This window comes from Portunus trituberculatus, chromosome 41, assembly GCF_017591435.1.
Source record: "Portunus trituberculatus isolate SZX2019 chromosome 41, ASM1759143v1, whole genome shotgun sequence".
In the NCBI taxonomy this organism is placed as follows: Eukaryota; Metazoa; Arthropoda; class Malacostraca; order Decapoda; family Portunidae; genus Portunus; species Portunus trituberculatus.
In genome coordinates this window covers 30,989,029-31,012,298 of record NC_059295.1, presented here as the reverse complement: position 1 = coordinate 31,012,298, position 23,270 = coordinate 30,989,029, and the positions used below count along the sequence as shown (strand labels likewise).

General features: G+C 41.7%; 1 protein-coding gene and 1 non-coding gene across 4 annotated transcripts in view; one reads left to right on the top strand and one right to left on the bottom strand.

The window, feature by feature from the left end:
- LOC123516817 (anoctamin-7-like) overlaps nucleotides 1-23,270 on the bottom strand; it is a 219,194-nt gene that overhangs the window by 183,342 nt on the left and 12,582 nt on the right. The gene's annotated exons all lie outside the window — the stretch shown is intronic.
- Nucleotides 6,323-6,396, top strand: Trnav-cac. Its single transcript has one exon. It is a non-coding gene; the product is annotated as a tRNA-Val (tRNA).

Sequence of the window (23,270 nt, the reverse complement as noted above, 5' to 3'; positions counted from 1 at the left end):
CATTATACAAAAATCATTTTCTGCCACTGACAAAAGTTTTTAAAAATGCATAAATGTATAATGATAATGACGATGATAATGCTGAATGCTTTTTCAGGTCGGGCATAATCTTTCTAGTAAATCCATTTTCTGTAAACAGTGAAATGGAAAGCAATGAATAACATGGTTTATGGATGGCAATATGTACGTATCTCTGTATGTATATGTGAATTCATGCATGGAAGTGCTGAAGGATAAGAAGAGGTAAGTAAACAGTATTAACGAGACAGGAAATGAAATTTAAATCAATAATGAAGAAACACACACACACACACACACACACACACACACACACACACACACACACACACACACAGAATAAGAGAGAGAGAGAGAGAGAGAGAGAGAGAGAGAGAGAGAGAGAGAGAGAGAGAGAGAGAGAGAGAGAGAGAGAGAGAGAGACGCGAATAAATTAATAAGTAAATATATTAAGAGAATGGATAAAATGGAATAAAACAGAAAACATAAAGGAAAGAATTTATGCGAGAATGGAAACGAAAGGACTTAACAAAGAAATAAAAAAGAAAACTGGAAACGAGGAAAAGGAAACTAAGAAAATATGCAAAGCTACATTACAATGCGGCGAGAGAGATAGAAAACAGAGAGGGGGATTAACAAAGGAAGCAAGGATCGAGAATGGAGAATGTCAAAGGGGAGATAACTACATAAAATTAACCATGCAAAAAAATCCTCTAATGAAAAAGTAAAGACGGCACCAAATATAATAAAAGTTACGAAAATCATCAGGATAAAATTGGGGGCGATTCTGAGTAAAATTACAAATTCTTGGTGAGGATAAATTTTCTCACAGGGAAAATACGAGGTGGTAACTTTTTTCTCTCTTTTTCTTTACCACACACGCTGCAGTGTTTCCTGTTTATTCTACGCCCAATATTTCCCGCCAGCATGTCTGATAATGGGGACACACACACACACACACACACAGACATTCCACCAGTATAACAGTGAACGTTACTACCATCATTGCTACTACTTCTGCTACTACTACTACTACTACTACTACTACTACTACTACTACTACTACCACTACAACCACCACTACTACTACCGCCATCAATACCACCACCACTACTAGAACTACCACCACTACTAAATCTAACATAATGATAGTTTTTACTGCAGAGCTATAAACTTTCCATCATTCTACACCACACCACCGATCACAAACGTTACATACAAAAACAATGCTATATCCAAAAACGAAATACTCTTCACACACTTTCTGTACTAATGAGCAAAAAGAAATAGCTCGTTGTACATCCTCACCCAGCAGTGACAAAGGCAGGAAGAAGACTCACATTATTAGTATCTTTCCTCCCTGTTCTTATCATTACGGTTTTTGGGCGTGTGATTATGGCAGGGATGGAGTGCAGTGATACGGGAATGCTGTGGTTTGCCTGTGGATGAGAAATCAGCGGTGTGTTCGATGTACTGTATGCTTGAAGTGTGGTTCTGTATGCATAGTGAGACTGGCTACAGTGTCTAAAGGTGGATCTGAGGGTGTCGGTCAAGTGTATCTCGGTTGTGATCGATGTATTGTGTGGCCATGATGTGGAGTACGTGTGAAGTGTGACTCAGATATGCTCGTTGTGTAATGCAAATAGGGTGTGGTTGTTTGTGGGTTTGGTGCAGTGCAACAGGACTGTTATTGTTGTAGTCTAGCTAGGGCGTGGCGGTGTTTGTGTGTGTGTGTGTGTGTGTGTGTGTGTGTGTGTGTGTGTGTGTGTGTGTGTGTGTGTGTGTGTGTAATTCACTGTTTGATCTGCTGCAGTCTATGACGAGACAGCCAGACATTACCCTACGGAACGAGCTCAGAGCTCATTATTTCCGATCTTCGGATAGGCCTGAGACCAGGCACACACCACACACCGGGACAACAAGGTCACAACTCCTCGATTTACATCCCGTACTTACTCACTGCTAGGTGAACAGGGGCTACACGTCAAAGGAGATACACCCAAATATCTCCACCCGGCCGGGGAATCGAACCCCGGTCATCTGGCTTGTGAAGCCAGAGAGAGAGAGAGAATGAGTGAGTGTGTGTGTGTGTGTGTGTGTGTGTGTGTGTGTGTGTGTGTGTGTGTGTGTGTGTGTGTTAATGATGGCCTTACTGTGTACGTAATGTGCCTGTGGGGATGAATGTTTAGCGTCTTAGCAGCCATTGTTGAAGGTTGGAAAGACGGACGAAATATGGAGAGATAAGAAGTTTTGATATACTGGTTTAAAGCAGAGTGAGAGATAAAAAAGAAACAGTGAAAGCTGAGGAAAACACTTGTCACTTGTCTTGTAGTAGAGATCTGGATTCTGCTGTTGCTGCTGACGATAATGATGATAACTGCCTTCATGCACTCACCTTACCGCGCGACATTTTCCTTCCCTCCTTCCTTTGTCCTCTCTCTCTTTCTTTTATATTGAATTTTCATCTTTTTTTTTTTTGCACGTTTATGTATAAGGGTCAGTAGTAAGAGATATGAGTAAGAGAGAAGAGGGTTCAAATACCTTCTTTTTACCGTCTTCCCCGTTAATATTGGACTACACTACACTCACTCATGCACCGCATCACTTATCTTCAATCACAGTTTCCTTACGGTTAAAACGACACGACAACGACACATCACTGCAGCTTCATTTTGTATTCGGACACGTAAAAAACGGGTGTGTGATACGGACGAGTTGTTTCTCGCATTTCCCGCATTGGACGAAGCAACGTTCCGCCGCGCACATCTTCAGTCAGCCACTGTCGCACCTGAACCAATTACCGCCACACCTGTGTTGGGTGAAAGTCTCGCCATATAGAGAGAGCTTAATGTTCATATGATGAGGTCACGGGATATGTTATTACTTTTACTACACCCAACGATCTTGCTTGGTCTTATAAACAGCGCTGGATTAAATAAGTACGCAAATACGTTAGTTAGTTTGTGTGGTCTACATAATGGTTGGTAAGTAAATATGTCAAGAGAACTAAGATCAATGTAAATCGTGTGTGTGTGTGTGTGTGTGTGTGTGTGTGTGTGTGTGTGTGTGTGTGTGTGTGTGTGTGTGTGTGTGTGTGTGTGTGTGTGTGTGTGTGTGTGTGTGTGTGTGTGTGTGTGTGTGTGTGTGTGTGTGTGTGTGTGTGTGTGTGTGTGTGTGTGTGTGTGTGTGTGTGTGTGTGTGTGTGTGTGTGTGTGTGTGTGTGTGTGTTTACGTAAGTTCTTAACCCTTGAGTACCATGACGCGTTTCCATATTCATTCTGTTTACTATTTGAAGGTTTTAAACAGCTTCAGAAACTTCTGACCTCCATAAACTCTTCCTAATGTCAATAAAATGGTCTAATCGTACACATATCTCAAAGTAAAAATGTGTCCCAATACTGAAGAAATTAAATAAATATGTAGAAAAAAATAGTCACCACCGTACATGTAATGGTTTGTATGCAGATGTCTCGAAGCTCATACAGTATTCGTGCTTTATACATATAAAAGCAAGTATCCAGTAGACCCATTTGGCTGCACATAAATTAATATTGACATACAATTTGCAACTATCAATGATAATTATATGTATTAGTATATAATTTTATCATTTATTTCATCATTACTTAACAGAATAAATTAAGTTTGTCTTGTTGACTAGTTCAGCAAATCCAAAGTTATAGTCAATATAAAATCAAATATAATGAAAATATAAATCAAATGCAAATATTTCACCAATTCATGACTCAACTCATTCAATTACTGGCAAAAAAGCAGCAGCAGGTTAGCCATTACACAGCAAATTCCCATCAGAAATCAAAATAATCGTATTTGTTCAAAGAATATATGAATCATAGCGAGTATTTAGGTATGGCTGACCTACGTGGTTTCTGCTGGGATTTTCACCCGAGTCGCTCCGTTCATTAAAGAGTTACCGCCTTTACTTAGCCCACGCTTGAAGGTCTGAAGGTGAGGGTGTTGGAGGCCTTAACTTGAATAGCGAGGCTTAGTTAATTAATTAAGGCAATCCGTTAGACCTTTCGATTCCTGCCCCTTCGCTGCTGCCGCTCTAGTGGTGGTGGTGGTGGTGGTGGTGGTGGTGGTGGTGGTGGTGGTGGTGGTTGCAGTGAAAGTTGTGGTGATGGTTGCAGTGAAGGTGGTGGTGATGGTCCTGGTTGCAGTGAAGGTAGTGGTGGTAATGGTGATAGTGGTTGCAGTGAAGGTGGTGGTAATGGTGATAGTGGTTGCAGTGAAGGTGGTGGTGGTGGTTGCAGTGAAGGTGGTGGTGGTGATGGTGATAGTGGTTGCAGTGAAGGTGGTGGTGGTGGTTGCAGTGAAGATGGTGGTGGTGGTTGCAGTGAAGATGGTGGTGATGGTGGTGGCGGCTGTGTGCTTCACTTTTATAGACCATTGCTTTCACCTAATTAACACAACACTCACCACCATTGCACCATTACACCCCTCACTAGAATTAACATGCAAGTATTTCTCAAATTTACCCAATAAAATAACAGTAATGAGGACGACAGAAACCACGACGTTTACAACCAATCAGTGTTGCACTTTCACAAATAAAAAAAAAAACATAGAAAATCATCTAATTCATTCATAAAGAAATCCCAAAGACACCGTAACAAAAAAAAAACGAATAAAATAAAAAAAAAAAAAAATCACATCTAAAAAAAAAATGTGCCTGTTCTCTAATGCACAAACTCAAGATGAATAAATAAGCAAGAGGAACTACGACACATGGTTACGACAAAGATGAAAAACAAAACCATTCCCGAAACACAATGGAAGAATAAAAAAAAACAATGAAAACACACGAAAAATTCAAAAGTAAAATTCGCTGGAACCTGAGAATCCCTGATCAAGAGGATACCGCGCGAGTCTTCCTGCAGCACGCGAGGGAGCAAGACAGCGGTGGGTAATGAGGGTAATGAGCATAATAATCCACTCAGAAGTGCTCGTCCCTCACATAGCGGGAGGCGGAGTTTGTTAGACACACGCAGCGAGGCAACGAATGAATGTATTAGAGATGTTATTGAAGGCAACAGGTTTCTCCTTTCCTTTCTTTCTTCCTTCCTTGCTTCCCTTCCTTTGTTCTTTTCTCTCCTATTCTTTTCGATTCTTTCCTTCTCTACTTCTTCACCTCGTTTCTTCCTTTCTTATACCCGTCACCCATTGCTTTCTTTCTTCCCTACTCTCTTCCTTTCTCCCTTTTCTTCTCCATTCCTTTCTTTCTATCTTTCTCTCTGTATTTCATGATCTTGCTGCTACACCAGAAATAACCAATAAGTCAGTCAATAGATTTTCTTTTCATTTCCTATTCTCCGTTCACCAATACAGTTCAGTCCATCAGTCCGTCAGTTCGTGCGTCTCTCTCTCTCTCTCTCTCTCTCTCTCTCTCTCTCTCTCTCTCTCTCTCTCTCTCTCTCTCTCTCTCTCTCTCTCTCTCTCTCCGTTTCCCTCAGGTGTTTTCTCCCACCGCCTTCTCATTACTCTCTCCTTCCCTCCAACCATTTAACTGTCAGCAGAAGAAAAGGTCACGAGATGTAAGAGAATTCTGCTTGAAAAAATCATGACCTTCTAGTATTTTTAGAAGGAACCTGACGAGACAGAAAAAAAATCATAAAATTGTGACAAACTATGTAAAAATAATTGCAACAAAGCACGGCAATTATTTTGGCGACGAAAGAGAAAAGAAATAATGCAATTGGAGTTTTACTGTCATGAGTACGAGTCATAAAAACTATTTATTTCACCTAATTTCCCTAATTTGGTCCTAATAATATACAAACACAAGACGAAATATAAAATAAAACATCCAAGTTACGAGAAAGGCTAAATCAAATAAAGAAGCAAACGGCAACTGTGTTTTCTTTCTTCTTTCTCTTATTTCAGTATAGCCTTACAAACAAAGAAAAATGTACGGACAACACGCAAATAAGAAACAGCATATAAAATAAAAGCAAACAGCCATCTCATCCTGTTTTCTCTTCCCTGCAAATTAAATTAAGCGGAGTGTGACAGCTACAAGCCATTCTGCGATGTATACAAGCCACAGAGGCGCCTTGCTCAACCCCAAGGAGTCCTCAGCCACCCCGGTGAGAATCGGTACACTTGGTGCAAATAACGAGAAACCATAAGGAAAAATTCTCTCTCTCTCTCTCTCTCTCTCTCTCTCTCTCTCTCTCTCTCTCGCCACCTGGCACGTCTTCTGCACAATCTTACAAGCAAAACAAAGACTATCATGAAAATTCCAGTACAAACACACACACACACACACACACACACACACACACGCCCGGTAGCTCAGTGGTTAGAGCGCTGGCTTCACAAGCCAGAGGACCGGGGTTCGATCCCCCGGCCGGGTGAAGATATTTGGGTGTGTCTCCTTTCACGTGTAGCCCCTGTTCACCTAGCAGTGAGTAGGTACGGGATGTAAATCGAGGAGTTGTAACCTTGTTGTCCCGGTGTGTGGTGTGTGCCTGGTCTCAGGCCTATCCGAAGGTCGGAAATAACGAGCTCTGAGCTCGTTCCGTAGGATAACGTCTCGCTGTCTCGTCAGAGACTGCAGCAGATCAAACAGTGAAACACACACACACACACACTTCTGCACAATCCTAGAAACAAGACGCGGATTACTTTGAAACCCCATAATATGTTCCACTACAGTCTGTCTAAATTACTCAAGATGAGAAGCCACTGCTCATATTACTATTGCTACTATGGATATTATTACTACTACTACTACTACTGCTACTCCATGACCTGCACACGCATTGCCGCATTCCCCTCATGACGCCTGCAGTTCTGTCATGCAAACCTACTCGTATCACGCAGACCTATATGTAGAACACCTATTCTTCGAGCTTCAACCCTCCCTTCCTCCCTTTCTTCTTCCTGCCTTGCTCCCACCATTTCTTCCCTAAACGCCGTCTCTTCTTCCCTCTCACAGCTATATAAAGAGCCGCTTATTATAAACTGCCACGCATCATAAGAGAAAATTCTGTGACGTGAAACACATGATTATGATGACGACGACGATGATGATGATGATTCTTTCTCCTTCATGCGTGTTTTGTGGTGGTTATTCCTAAAATATATTCCTTGTCTTATCTTTATTTTCATTATTTTTTTATCTATCTGATATCCTTTCCTTTTTTTCCTTTTCTTCTTCCTTCTTTCTCGTTTTCCTTCACGACATGAGCCTCTCCTTCATTACCTCCTTCCTCCTCTCCTTTCGTGTTATCTTCTTCTATTTCTCCATTTCTCTTTCCTCATTTTCTTTCATGATATCCTCTCTTTTTCTTCTGATAATTTCTTATTTCTTCCATTCTCCCTCCTTACTTTTCACTCCTTTCTTCCTCTTCCTTTTTTCCGGTATCCTCCTTTTCTTCACTCCTTCCTTTTTTTTCCGGGAATTCTAGTGATGCTTTCCTTCCTCCTTACTTTGCTGATACATCATTCATAACATCTTACTGTGTACCTTTTCCTGTTTTTTTCTGTCATCCTACCCCTTTCCTGGTGTTTTCCCTACATTACTTCCTCCTTTCTTTTCCTAGTATTATCTCCTATTGCTTTCCTTCCCTCTTTCTTTACTATTTCTCCTTTACTCCTTGGTCCTCCCCACTCTCCCTTCATTCTTGCCTAGTTTCCTCTTGTCATAAGTACTCCTCCTTCTCTTGAACAACTGCCCCAAACCCTTCCTCCTTAGAAACACCTGCAGCGCACACGCCATTTCTAACTGGTACCGTTGGGAGTGAAACAGCAAGACCTTGGTAAAAAAAGAAATATTCTGTCCTTGGCCAGCTGCCTCAGAGGAATTCCAACTTTATCACTATATTAAAATTACTTAACTCTCTTAGTCCCTCCTTGAAGTATTTAAAGACCAGAGTTTTTGGATTCCATCTGATTATGTTATATTAGCAAAGGTAGAATTGAATTGTAATACCAGTCAGTTCTTCCGAGAAATATCCTTACATGTTTAGCTTATTAATAGTTAGGCTATTCTAAAGGGAGACCTAAGTAGTTAATGATAGTGTTTTAACAATAACGTTTAATCTATTTGAACTTCGTCTGTAATAGATTAGCAGAAATACTAATGACAAATATCTTACTGTTCATTGTTTATTCAAAAAGAAGAAACAATCCTCTTCAACCCGAGCTCAAGTTCCACAAGTGTTCCTTTCCTCTCTGCCTCCCTTGCCACCTTGGCGCTATTACCATTGCACTTACTGATAAGCTAATAAAATGCTTATTAACACTTCATTTACATTCCTTATCTTCTCGTCGATCACACAAATCTATCTTCCTTCTCACTTTCCCCACACCCCCCCTCCCCCTGCCTGTCTATCTGTTTTCCTGTCTACTGCCTTCACCCTCCACTGGTACACACACTTCCATGAAGAAACACCAAACATCTCCTTATGACAATTGTGCCAATTCTCCCACCGTCACATTAATATTCCATCCAGCGACAGCGTTACATTACAGTTATGACGAACATACTTGTGGAATTCCAGGAAACGCGGGGGCATTAGTAATTGTGAGAGAGTGAATATGTCTGTCCATTTGAGAGGTTGGTCCCGCATGTCTGAATTCTTCCCCTTCTCTCTACTCACTTCAGACAAAAGAATTTTCCAGTAGTGGGTTTAGAATGACTCTCCCTGATTCAGCTTTCTTCACTTTGTCAGATACATTAGTCTATTAGGGAAGGAAGCGTTTGGTTTAACTATTAGAGGAACGAAGCCAGGGAGCGACCAGCATCACACTTCAGGCACCAATATTAATGAAGCTTATTAGGAATCGCTCAGCTTTCCCTTCCTCTCTCTGTTCCCTTTCTCTTGCTAAGTGTCTTCACCTCTCACTGTACGCCACATCAAGTTACAAATTTAAATGCAGCTATCATGCGAGACATTCCCTTCATCATGACTGAGCCAAAAGATAAATTAAGGAAATCCAGGGAATGTCTTTTTAGACTTTCTTCAGAGGAACTAGTCAGAATAAACTTCTCCTACTATCTCTTTGTATCAAGCACTAGTGGATTCTGCATATATTAAAGACAACAGCTCAAAAGAGAGGAAAATTAAAGACACTCCACATCAGAAGAGGCTGTGTAGATGTACAAGACAGCACCACTTTTCCCTTTCTCCTTTCTCTTCCCTTTTTCTCAGTATGTGTGGCGGCGGACACGAGACAAAATCCTAAACAACAGAAAGTCGATGGGAACTTATGGTGGAAGGTAACGCATGGGTCAAGGTTACGCTTTTTAATTTCCTTCACGCTCCCTCCTTCCCTCCCTCCCACCCTCCGTCCCCCCTAGCGGGTCGGCTCAAATTGCCCTCCCAAGTGGACTTCTCCCCTTCCCCTCGCGGCCCCTCTAGCTAAATATCCTGGCTTTTTTCAAAGGGTGGATGAGACTTCCGCTGACTCTCCATTTCCTGATTCACGTTTAATGTCGGAAACGAAGGACAGAAATCCGATTTTTAAATGCATGAAGGGCTGGTGTAAATTTGTAAATGTTAGCACAGGAATATGAATTAAAATAGCAAAAGGAAATACTCACTACTACCTGAGGCTTTTGATGCGGAGTACACCACCAACTGAGACAAACCTGTAAGAGAGGAAAAAAAAAATCTATTATTTGTATAGTGATCACCAAATGTCACGACATCTTACAACTATAGCCTATCCCTACCAAGTCAGCACACATTATGATAAAGAGCCACTGGACACTCATTTTCTATATACATGGAACCTAATTCTCAGTTGTATTTAACCCCTTTAGTACAGTGCCACATTTTCATATTCATTCTGGTTCCTATATGGTGATTTTATGCAGCCTCAGACACAAATGTAGGTATTAAAATAGTTAACGTTCTTGCCATTATTCTCTTCGCATCTATAGACCCTTCTTAATGCAAATCAAATAATCTGATCATACCCCCAAAAAAAATCAATGGAAAACTACGTCTCAGTATTGAATCTTGTGTTACGGTTGTTGTTATTGTTGATGACTTGTTCTATAAGCTCCCATAAGTTAACCATATAAATCATCATTCTCGTGTTCGGTTCGTTTATTTCTGTTATTGATGATGATGATGACGATGATGATGTTCTCGCTTCAGCTATTGTTCTAGATACTCCCGTAATTAACTGAACACATACATTTTAACCTACTTACATGCATACTGGTATTGCTATTAAAACTATGAAGTGGCATGACTTTTTATTTGTGTAGAGTGTTTGAGAACGATCTGGACGTGACGGAGGTTAGTGCTCTACACTGGATCTTGTATTAATCGTTGTTGACACTTCAATGCTTCGTCTCGTGTGTTATCGATTCCTCCCTCTTTGATGCGAGTACCTTCACCACAAAGACCTTGACCGTGTGTGTGTGTATTGGGATACACAGACCTATATGTAGAACACCTATTCTCCCGAGAGAGAGAGAGAGAGAGAGAGAGAGAGAGAGAGAGAGAGAGAGAGAGAGAGAGAGAGAGAGAGAGAGAGAGAGAGAGAGAGAGAGAGAGAGAGAGAGAGAAGGGGGGGAGACGGAGAAGAATAATAAAAAGCTAACAACGACAACAAGAGAGTGTTGGTGATGGAATTGGTATCACTACCGATGAAAACAACAATAATTATGAAGTTATGGAAGTGCAAAACAATAAAGCCGTAAAACTGTTCCATTTTTTTTCTCACTTTCCAAAGAAGAACCAAAGAGAGACTGGTGCAGTAAACTTGTCACTGTAGTGCCTTCTCGTGACACATTCCCTTCATGAGCAGCACATGCAGCGTGGCGTGGGCATCGGGGCCTTCGGGGAGCAAATCTCTTCGTACCCAACACGCTTGCGGTGAGGCAAAGCCATAACCCTCCTTGGTTAAGCCAATGGAGGGTGCAGGTATCGTTGCCGGCGGCCGAGCAGGCAATACTGAGCGCTCGACATCCACTCAGCTATTAAAGACACACTTCCCGTCGCTGTGAGGGACATAAAGGAAACATTTCGCTGAGGTAACAGTAACATTGCTTTATTTTGTTTTTGTTATGTTTTTAACTGTTTATCTCTTTACCACAGCTGTCTATAGTTTGCACTCACTGATTACCTCTTGGTTTTGTCTATGGTCTGCACTCACCGACGACCTTTTGTCTTTGTCTTGCCTTTATCAGTTGTCTATGGTATAGACTCAACCACGACCTCTCGGACTTGACATCTACTTATGGTCTGCACTCATGGACAACCTTTAAGTGAATGGATGGTGACTCCATGCCCTTCAGATCTTCCGGTGTAGCAGGAAGGTAGGGGTTTCATTATTAATCCCTTTGACCTATCCATGTCGCTAGAAAAAGGCTGCACGATGCAAACAACAAATAAGAATTTTCCAATAGTTTCTATATTTTTCGAAATATCTGTACGACAGTAACTAAGGTCAAGCCCTGAAGTAAAGGGTTTGTGTTAGGAAAGCTATGTGGGTCAAGGCTAACAGTTGCGGCCTTGCCGTTCATGTTATTTCATCTGCTTTCTCACAGATTAGAGACTACATAGGCGGGTATTCAGCTACACGGCTGCGGAACACCACAGAAAAACATGCGATTGAACCGTATGAAGAAGTTACAGTTTGGCTTTTCTAGTCTTCCAGCACTCATTTCACCCAGCTATAGTACGCATCAAGTTAGTCGTCACGGTACTGGCTGAGTCCGTAGGACTTTCAATGTTCAATTTCACAAAAGCCCCCATAGAAACAAGACCGCGAGAGTCAATAGAGCCTCATAAGATCATATACGTATACATTTGCTAAAGACTAGAAATATAAAGTAAAACAAAGCAGTTGAGTGAGAGCGAAAAGATAACCAAAGGCAATACTCCGTTACGATGTTAGTAACAAAAAAAAAAAAAAAAAAACACGAAAGAATACTAAAGACATAGATATACACTTAATGCACAGATCATTGAGTTTGTCAAGTAAATTTCCACATATGGGAACGGAGAAACAACGAACAAAAGGAACTACGTAAAAACGAAAATCGGAGGCATAATAACTGGTGGGAGCATGCAGCGAGTGTCTGAATGCTTTACGAGAGCCATCAGGGAGACACGCGAGAACAGCAGCAGCGTGGATGACCCTCATGCCGCCCACCTCGGCCCGGCCATTGTGATTCATGATAGCCTGAGGGAGTGGAGACTTGCGGGCACAGAGGACGAGAACCGACAGCCAAATGGAGGACTGTCAGTGGAAGTGAGGAAGAAGTGCATGATTTATGACCCCCACTCGTAACCATACACCGGTGCGTGACTGAAATCTTCTCCCGTTTTGCATGTTTTTGTTAAGTATCTCCTTCTCCTACTCTCTGATCAACGAGTATTCCTTTCCTGCCTTCTGCTTGTTCCGGTTCCTTATCTCATAATCTCAGAAAGTAGTAATATAAGTCCGCTGCGACTTTCTAATCTATTATAAACCAGTGTCCTGCTTACCTTTGCTCCTTCCTCCCACAAAGAAACGAAGGTTGTCGAGTAGCAAGTGTCTCTCATTTCTGATCTATTCCTTTCCAGTGTTCTGCTTTTTGTTCCTACGTCTTACACTCCCAGAAAGTAACGCTAGTACCAGAGCGAAGGTTCAAGAATCAATATCTCACCACAGGAAAGAAAGAGAGAGAGAAACGCGTCACTAGTGGTACAAAGACAGACACATTTTTCAACATACCTAAAAGTTCTAAGGCGAAAAGGGATAGACGAACACACACACACACACACACACACACACACACACACACACACACAAAGAGGTTCCGGGTTAGTGTGCTGCATTGCCTGCTCCCTTACCTACGCCACCCACAGCTAGACGCACCACACTCCAGGAGGGAGACGGGAGGAAGGCATGGATCCAGAACTGGAGGGACAGCGTAAATGAGAGAGAGAGAGAGAGAGAGAGAGAGAGAGAGAGAGAGAGAGAGAGAGAGAGAGAGAGAGAGAGAGAGAGAGAGAGAGAGAGAGAGAGAGAGAGAGAGAGATTAATTAGAACATTTCGTACCAAAATAAAAATGGAAAAAATGCACAGCAAAGTAAGAAACGTTAAAATGGAAGGAAATAGTAACAAAAACGAGATAAGTCTGATTTAAGAGAGAGAGAGAGAGAGAGAGAGAGAGAGAGAGAGAGAGAGAGACGCTGTGTAGGTGGATAAGCCGGGACAATATTGCTAAAATAACTGATAGTCTAAACCAACTGGCGTCCGATTTCAGCTATCTTTCTCTCTTTTCCCTCCTCCCACAAAATGAAAGCAGGGTTTCCTATACGCCGCTGGGTTCACGCTTTGTTGTTCCCGCTGCGAGTTGAGGGCCGGAAACTTTTTAGTGATGGAATATTTCGGGGTCACTGCCACACACGCTGCCACCCACCTCTCCTTCGTCCCATTCCCTTTCCCTCTCCCTTTCGTCCTTCTTCCCATCCCTCTCTCTCTTTTTCTTTCCCACTTTTCCCTTTGGTTCATCCCTCTCTTCCCTCACTCACTCTCTCGCCCAAACTACTCTCTCATGTCTCTCCCACTTCCTTGCCCTCTCATTTCGTCCATATATCTACCTCTCACTCTCCCTTCCCGTCTCTTTCCCTTTCCTCTCAATCTCCCTTACGTAACTGCCATTAGCCGTCCCTCTTACTCTTAATTCCCAACCCTCTTCTTTCTCTCATCATCATCTTCCCCAGCCACTATACACGATACACACACCAACACTTCTTCCCCTTTATACTGCTTTTCCCCATCTCTTCCCATTCTGAGTCTACTTTAATTATTCCTCCCTATAGTCGCTCACTCTTTCATCCTTCCTAATGTCATCACTCAGCCAAACTGCTTTTCCCTTATTAGAGTCACTCCCCCTACTGACATTACCATTATCTCATCAACCATCACTACCACCACCACCGCCACTACCACCACCAAGAATCCTTAATCAGATTTCATGCAGTATTTTCATGGTTATAAGATGTACACACACACACACACATTCACACTCACACTCACTCACTCACTCACTCTCTCTCTCTCTCTCTCTCTCTCTCTCTCTCTCTCTCTCTCTCTCTCTCTCTCTCTCTCTCTCTCTCTCTCTCTCTCTCTCTCTCTCTCTCTCTCTCTCTCTCATACAAAGCACAGCGGCCAACCATCAGTGCACACACACACACACACACACACACACACACACACACACACACACACACACACAATACTCATCCTTTCTACATACACACACACAAAGCCTATCTGACGGCTGACGAGCGGCGCGGGATTATCCGAAGAGGAGAGAAAATATTACAAAAACATGCTGAAAAATGTAGATGTTTTTAAACGTTCATGGAAGCCACATTTTTCATGATAATATTTTTCCCCATTTCTCTCAGCTCTTCCACTTATCTACTGACCTATCTGTCCATCTGTCTATTTATCTATTTAACAAAAAAGAACGTATTTTTATCTCAGACAAACAGAAAGATGATGATGAAGATGATAATGAAGATGCAGTTGAAGAAGAACAGAAAGAATAAGAACAGCAGGAAAGAATAAGAACAAGCAAACAACAAGAATGACAAGAACAGCCACAATAACGATACCAATAGCAACTACAATAACAGTAACAACAACAACAACAACAACAACAACAACAACAACAACAACAAGACAAAGGGAAAGAAGAGCTTTTTGAAATATTTGTGCATCTTTTCTATCAATGTAAAGGTGAATCCATCGGTCTTTCTGTGTCTATTCACTCTAGTAAGGGAGGCACCGTTTTCAACATCCATATACATTCTTATATATATTTCCTCTTTTCTGTAGATTTTGACGGGCACTGAGATTTCGACTCCAGAGACACTTTCCAACCTTAATGAAATCACCTATCAACATTCAAGAAATAAGCAAAGAGAGATGTAATGCTGGATGATAATTTTCAATTCTTCAGTACAAAAAAAAATCTGTTGTAATGGTATTCGCAATGAGAGTGAGCTGATGTTGTGTACTCAAAGGCTTAACTTACCTACAATATCGTGGAACAACCTTCTGAAAACCACATATGTATCTACTTTAGCCAGTTAAAAGATGGAGATATTGCACTGATTCCATAACTAATACGAAAAAGGAAGCCAGCCATGGATCTACTTTAACGTTATATATGAGCCTGACGCCTTGAGGATTTTTTTTACAGCACCTGGTAGCGAGATCACTAATCTGCTGAGATGGTCACTGCAAAGGCACGTCACGAAAACCTGCATACTAACCTTGCCTTTTTCTTTTTCCTTATTCTTACCACCAACCGTCCAATAGTTATTGAAATACAACCTCCACACATGCTTTCCGTCCATCATGATTTGGGAACGTCACTAAGGAAACAACGACGGTATATGTAGCGTCACGTTTCTGGGTGTCTCCCACGTGATTCACGGGCCTTTCCTGACTCAGCGGAGCGTCAAGTTACCGACTGAAAGGAAAGAACGAAGGCAATGATTGCTGAAGAAGAATAAGACTGAAGCAGAGGAAAGGGAGGAAGAGGAGGAAGAGAAGGAGAAGGAGTATGAAGACTAAAAGGAAAAAACTACGTAAAAGAAGGTGAAGAGCAGGGCAAGGACATGAGAACAAATAATATGCAAACGAGGGAAATATTGAAATAAGTGCGGCGGATCATGGAAAGAATCGTGGAAATAAGAAAGAAGACATACGTAAGGGAAGAAGAGGAGGAGGCAAGGATGCAGACTGAATATGCAAACCAGGAAGGAGAGACAAATGAAGGGAGCGGAGAGCCGAGGAAGCGGAGCCAGACAATAGTTTATCGTGTGCATGACGATTACTTTCTGTGGGAGCCGCGAATTCACAAAGACTAGTAGTGCGTTGCGGCGGCAAGATTGCGTCGCATCAGAGTCAGACTGCGGAGTAATTCTGGCCCGGCAACTGCGACGTCAGTGGTTGACGTGTGCCTTTACTGCGGTGCCTACTCGCTGGAACTGTCCTGAAATGCCTGGGCTCCGTTACTCCGCTGCTGACGTGTTGCTGACGTGCTGCTGTCATTCACCTTTACCGCTGCTGCGCGCGTAGGGTCACTATAAGATGGACTAACACTCTGCTTGTGTCGCTTGTGTGTTATTGCTGTGTTGTTGGGTTGTCTTGTGTTGCGATGGCCGGCTTACACTGTAGACTGATCAGTGACTGACAGTGCAGGAATATCAAAGCATCTCTCTCTAAAACTAAATTAGTTAACTAAATGACTACCTTTTCTAATCAACATAGTTCTTCTATTTGTATGAATTTCTTTTGGGTTTCTCATTCCCTTACCTAATTTTGACTATCTTTTTCTTTTCTTTTTGTCTCCTCTCACTTCGATCCAATCTTACCACTGTTCATTTTCCTTATTACCAAACAGTTTTGCTAAATCATTTTTAAAATACTTTCCTCACATGCTGTATTATGCTTCATCATACTTACACTTCCTTTTCAATCAAATCCGTTTTTATTTTTTTTTTTCACCATTATTGTTTTTCCCACTATGCCCAAAATTCCAACCTCACACATCAATATACAATCTACCACCACCACTACCTCACGCCCGTATCAAAGCAGTGAACAGGACGAGGCATCAATGTGTTAATGACGAAATCCACTTCAATAATACACACACGTCGGCGCTTAGTCCCCTGATGACACTGTCCCTTAGTCGCTAGAGGTTAAAGGTCACGCACTTCACGTAAGAGGACACCTGAATATTTGATGGTCTCCTTTACGAGATGAACAAACAGAGATCAAAGGGTGCGAAGTAACAAGGGTCGGCATTCTCTATCGGTTTGTCTTATCCTAATTACCTTTGAGAGACTGTAGTGGAATTTCTAAGAGTTCTGAATTGTGTTTTCATGCTCTAAAGGTAGATGAAGGAGGATTTTGTGTCGCTGATAGAGAAAACATGCATAAGAATCTATTTCATCATCTCTGCGACCTGGAATATTATCCCTTCCCACCTCTTCAATACTTGTCGATAAAAGTCTTAGGGCAATACTACCCTTGATTCGGTTTCCAAGACGTTTTCGTACTCTCGCTCCTTTACCAGTAACGTAATGCTCTCGTGAAAAGGATTAAACAAAACCAAAATTAATATTAAGATAGAGTAAGATTTTTCCGTGTTAACTAGGAATGAACGGCAACGAACACAGATGACAGTAGGCGGGGGAAGCTCAGTACTGCAGTGGAATTACGTAAAGTGATGGCGATAATGAGACGCTTAGTTGGGCAGCAGGTTAATAACTAACCTGCTTCCTCGTCTCCTGTCTCCCCACATTCTCTCTCTCTCTCTCTCTCTCTCTCTCTCTCTCTCTCTCTCTCTCTCTCTCTCTCTCTCTCTCTCTCTCTCTCTCTCACTCACTCACTCACTCACTCACTCACTCACTCACTCACTCACACACACACACACACACACACACACACACACACACACACACACACACACACACACACACACACACACCTCACCGCCAGTCCCTGAGTAGTCTGGCGTCGTAGCACTATCAAGAGACTATCGCATTTAATCGCAGCTTCTTAATCCCGTTCCGAGTCACGAGCCTCCCTTGGGTAATGGGAGCCTATGTGATGTCGCCTGCTAAAGTTTCCCTCGCTACAGACAGTTTTAAAGTGGTACTGCGCACGCTTCTCGCCTATATGTTTTTCCCTCAAAAATCACAAGGATCCAGCCAGTGACATCAAAAACGAGGCTGAAAAGTCGAGGCACAGCAAGTAACAGAAGCATGTTTGAGTTCAGATGAGAGCGAGGGGCGAGTGAAATGGAGGCGAGGCGAGACGTAGGAGGAAAAGGAGGGACGAAAACCAGAGTGTTGACTGTTAAGTGAAGGGTGTGACGGGTACAGGCATGGTAGGACGTGAACTAGGAAGGAGTGTGTGCTCGAACTGAAGAGGAAAAGTCATGGAAGAGAAAAAAAAAACTTGAGTGGGTACTCGCATCAATACTGAGTTGAGGATTTGGCAATCTGACAGACACTCTTCACCTCCATAATATAAATTTTAACCAATATTGTCATCTTTCATTCCTTTCACTAGCATGTAAAACTCTGGAACTCCTGGCTGATTACATAGAAAAATAACAGAGAGTAAGCTAAAAATGATGGAGTACTCAGACTGAAGAGGAAGAGGCGTGGGAGGGACAAAATGATGGAAGATCAGAGTTGAGGATTTTATGGGATAAGGGGTGAGGCGTAGGGAATAACGCGGACTAGAAAGAAGGCGTGTGGTGCGAGGAGAGGAAAGAGACCAGAGGAAGCAGAGAAGAGCGGATGAAACTGGTGTGGTAGAGAATCACGCCCGGATTGTTAAATCAACCCTTCCCATCAGGGAAGAGGGAATGGTTGATTTAACAATCCGGCCGTCAGTCTCATGCCGTATGGACTCGTCTTCCTTAAGCTTTTCACCCTTTAGTCACAGTCATGTTACCTATGAATCGTGAAACTGCTGTGAAATAATCAAAGTTTACATAAGGTTGAAATTAAGACGAGTCTTGGCCAAGTGGGAGAAGGAAGATGGAGGAATGTGGATGAGGAGAATAATGGAGTGATTATCGTGTTAGTCTATGATGAAAAGCCAGTCCTTCCCATCACCTTTCAGTGGCAAAGGGTATATTCACAAAGCTGCCGTAAGATCGTCGTCTTCTTCTTCTCTCGGCTTTCTCATATCTATATGGGGCCGTGGTTTCTTATGAAGCTCTTCCGTAAGATCGTGTACTTAAGAAATTATTTTACATAAAGGAGTGATGGTGGTGGTTATCACTGATGTTTATAACGGTATTGGTTACAACTAACTAGTGGTGCAGAAGCAGATATTTGGAATATATGATTATAACAAATGGCTAACGAGATAGATATATGGATAAATAGGTAGAAAAATAGACAAACACATACATAAAAAGATAAATATATAAATATAAATATATAAAATATATAGATAAGTGAATCAATAAATAATTCATCATAATAACAGAAAACTGAAAAAATATATCTCGTTATTTATTTTTCTTGGGACGGTTGAGCATCAAAAGATGAGAGACCAAAGGTTACAACACAGACTGGGAAACAATAAAGTCAGTTAAATGCTTCTCCTAAAAAACATTGTTCGTAAACCACAGGGCTAATGTAGTTCCTTTGTTGGCTGGATGCTGTCTTTCTGAAGTCGTCAAGGTTATGAACAAAGAGAGAACAGAGTACGACTGGCGGGATACATGCAGGTGCCTACGAAAAAGTGAAAGTTACAGGTAACTCTGACATTAATAAGTACAGTAAAAATATGAAGGTAAGCATTAAGATTGTAAGGAAGGAGCGCAAAAAAATTAAAATATTATGAAAGAGCATCCAAAATATAAGGACAAAAAAATAAAGATATGTGGAAAAGGCATTGATGAAGTGAAGGTACAAGTGATTCATGCATTCATTAAGATCGAATAAGAAATACAATGAGCTTGATATCTTTTGAAATCACTTCACGTTAGTTTTGTGCATTCATTTTACTTATACTCTCAGTTTTCATACATGTGTCAAGGTTTACTAAAGGCTCAGAATATGATAAAAACAAGCCTCTCTCTCTCTCTCTCTCTCTCTCTCTCTCTCTCTCTCTCTCTCTCTCTCTCTCTCTCTGTGGTAATTGCACACACAAACTATACTTTCATCCGTGCAAATACCACATCCCCCATCAAAAAGATCAAACAACTGTGAGTAATTGTCAATATCATGATTACTACCATCATTAGCGTCACCACTTGTCACCACCATCTCATTCCCACCTCCTCTTTCACCACCAACACCGCTGCATCCAACACCACTATCACCACCGCAATTACAGGTCTCTCCGGCATCATCACCACCACCATAGCCACGGAAATCATCAGCATCACTACCACCACCAGCATCACCACGACAGACACCAGCCAAATCATACTGCCTCTCACTACCACCACTAAAAGCAACGCCATTATTTCTTTTGTTTTTTATTCATTTTTCATAAGCAGGATGAGAGAGAGAGAGAGAGAGAGAGAGAGAGAGAATAGAATAGTCAACGAAACCAATATACCGTTTTCTTCCTGCTAATGAAACGTTTACTTAATCAAGTGCATCGTTACGAAAACCGAAAGTAAATGAGAGAGAGAGAAAGAGAGAAACAAAGAGAGAGAGAGAGAGAGAGAGAGAGAGAGAGAGAGAGAGAGAGAGAGAGAGAGTACCAATTCTTTGCAACAAAATCAAAGCAAATATCTAAGCAAAGAGACACTATTCATTTACTATGAGGGAGAGAAGAGGAAGAGGAAGAGAGGAGGAGGAGGAGGAGGAGGAGGAGGAGGAGGAGGAGGAGAGGAGACCTGACTGTGACCGAGATAACGAGCCACGCATACATACATATTCATACATATTTCATACTCTCGCATGCATATTCAAAGGACAGCCCTCATCGATACTCGTACAGCAGCAGACAGCTCTGACCCAAAGTATGTATGTAGGCTTTCTTTTCCCTTATCCATATGGAACAGAGGAGGATGAGTTTGCAGGTTGTGGCAGTGGCAATGAGGGTCTGTGTGTGTGTGTGTGTGTGTGTGTGTGTGTGTGTGTGTGTGTGTGTGTGTGTGTGTGTGTGTGTGTGTGTGTGGAGAGCAAACCAGGGCATTATCGATTTAAAAGTAATTAGATTTTTCTTTTTGTTATTTTCTTTATATTTTTTTTCTAAGAGGTGTTGGTGGTGTTGGTGGTGGTGGTGGTGGTGGGCAGCAAAGGTAAAGTCGTTGCAGTCATTACATTCAGTCAATAAGGAAGTCATTAGGAGGCGTAGGTGGGTGTGGGGGGGAGAGGAGGAGGATTATGCTCGTCTGGGAGTAAGTGATCTTGAAAAAGCGATCGAGGTGAGGCGAAAGTGCATTGGGGATGACTTCTATTTCATTTATACTAATTTTCATTGCTTAGTCTGTTAATGTCGAGTTTTAATCTCTCTCTCTCTCTCTCTCTCTCTCTCTCTCTCTCTCTCTCTCTCTCTCTCGAAGGGAAACTGAACGTGTGGAACTGATGGCTTACAATATGGAGGAGGAGGAGGAGGAGGAGGAGGAGGAGAAGGAGAAGGAGAAGGAGAAGGAGGAGGAGGAGGAGGAGGAGAGTGAATTCATAAGAATAAATCCCAACCCGTAGTGATATCATGCGGGAAGAATTTTGACAATCATTGCAGACAACATTTTTCTTTCCCTTCCTAAGCTTCTGCTTCTTCCTTCCTTCCCTTTTTATCTCGGTCTTTCACTTCCATCTAACATTCATCATTCTTTCTCGCCTTCCTGTGACTCCTTCCTCACATATATTTTTTTCCTCTTATTCCATCTTTCCATCTTACTTTATTACTGGTTGAAGTGTTATTCTCTCACTCCTTTCTCGCCTTTTCCAACACTCCTTATATTTTCTGATTTTCTTTTCTTTTTGCTTTCTACACCGTATCCTTTCGTTTCTGTTTAATTCCTTTCGCTTTCTCTGTCTTATTTCTTTTCCTACACGGAGCTATCACAAATCCCTCTCCTTCTACCCTTTCTCTCCCTTTGTGGTTGTTCATTCATTCACTACCATTTTTCATTCTTTTCCTTTCCCTCTCCCCTTGCATCTGTCCCCTCACTATATTAATTACGTACCTCATCTTCCTTCACCCTCTTTTTCCTTCCATCCTTTCATTCTTTTACTCTCTCCCTCTCTTTCCTTCCCTTCGCTTGCAGGAACCCCAGGGCGCCTCTTATGCCCAAACCAGACGCCCCTGCCTTCTAAGCTGCCAAGCCTGGTAAGGAACAGACTGACACCTTTGTACCTTCCATCTGTCTTGGCAAAATCCTGTTGATATTCTTTATTCCAAGCTTTACCTTCACCCAGTTTTACTTCTTAGGTGTTTGATATTTCTCGTTTGTCTTTTGCATTCTTTAAGGTATCTCATCCAATCTCTTATCTTTTATGTTTTTATATTGTAAGATTCCATTATAGTATTTTCCGCTCTTATTTATCTTTGTAAGTCATCAGTGTCTTCCTTTTGCAATATCAATTTTTTTCTTTTCTTTCTTCTTTTATACTCTCTAAGTTATCCAATCGCATCATTCTACCCTGTTTCACATCATCTCTCCTTGCCTTTCTTATCTCTTTCCTATGTTTCCAACCTCCTTTATCTGAAACACACACTCATTCTCAACATCATCATCCCTTGGATTTTCTGTCTCTTTTGGATCTAAACGCCTTCCGTTCGTTGCTATTCCTTGCCAATTCTAACTTTTCTACATCACTAACATACTCAATTCATTTTTCTTTCACTTCTACATCATCAAAATCTCTATCACTCCATTTTCCATTTCCTTTCCTTTACTATCCTCATTTGTCATCTCCATTAAAAAAATAAACGGTCTTCGTCATAGCGATTTATTTTCGTGAGTTTCAGTACTGTTATTTTCTTTCCCATCAATATATCCTGTCTCCTTTCCCCGCTTTCTTTTCCTTTCGTACACTATTATCTCTTATCCTTTTGCTCCTTCCAAGATTAAATCAGACCATCTTTTCCATCCCCACTCACGTCTCTTATTCATATTCCTTACTCTCCTCCGTTCTCACCTTTATACATTCATTCCATTTTTCTACGTGTATCTTGTATAAAAACTACTTCTTCACCATCTGAGTGCATCTTTTCCATTGCCATTCGCGTCACTTATTCATATTCTTTGCTCGTCCATTCTCTCTCCTCCCACCCCCTCATTCCGTCAAGTAACTTCCCTGCAATCACCACTTCCCACTTTTTTCTTCCCTTCCCCCATCAGCTGGCTATAAAAGACCCTTAAGCTACGCGTCAATATCTGTCTGTTTGCCCTCAGTGTTTGCCAATCTCTCCTCTCCCTATATTTCTATCTACTTCTTGACTATATCAACATCGCCATCCATCTCCATCTCCACCAGTGTTTCTCTATCAAAAGGTTCTATTAGTAGGAGTATGTATATATCAGTTCAAGTTTCATTCATCAAAGATTCTATTAGTATGAGTGTATGTGTCAGTTAATAGTGAATCATATGGTTAATGCTATCAATGATAATTTTAAAGGCATTCAGAGAGAGAGAGAGAGAGAGAGAGAGAGAGAGAGAGAGAGAGAGAGAGAGAGAGAGAGAGAGAGAGAGAGAGGGGGGGGGGGGATTTTAGTGTGTATGCGTGAAAACACACAGACACACACTGCACCTCACCAC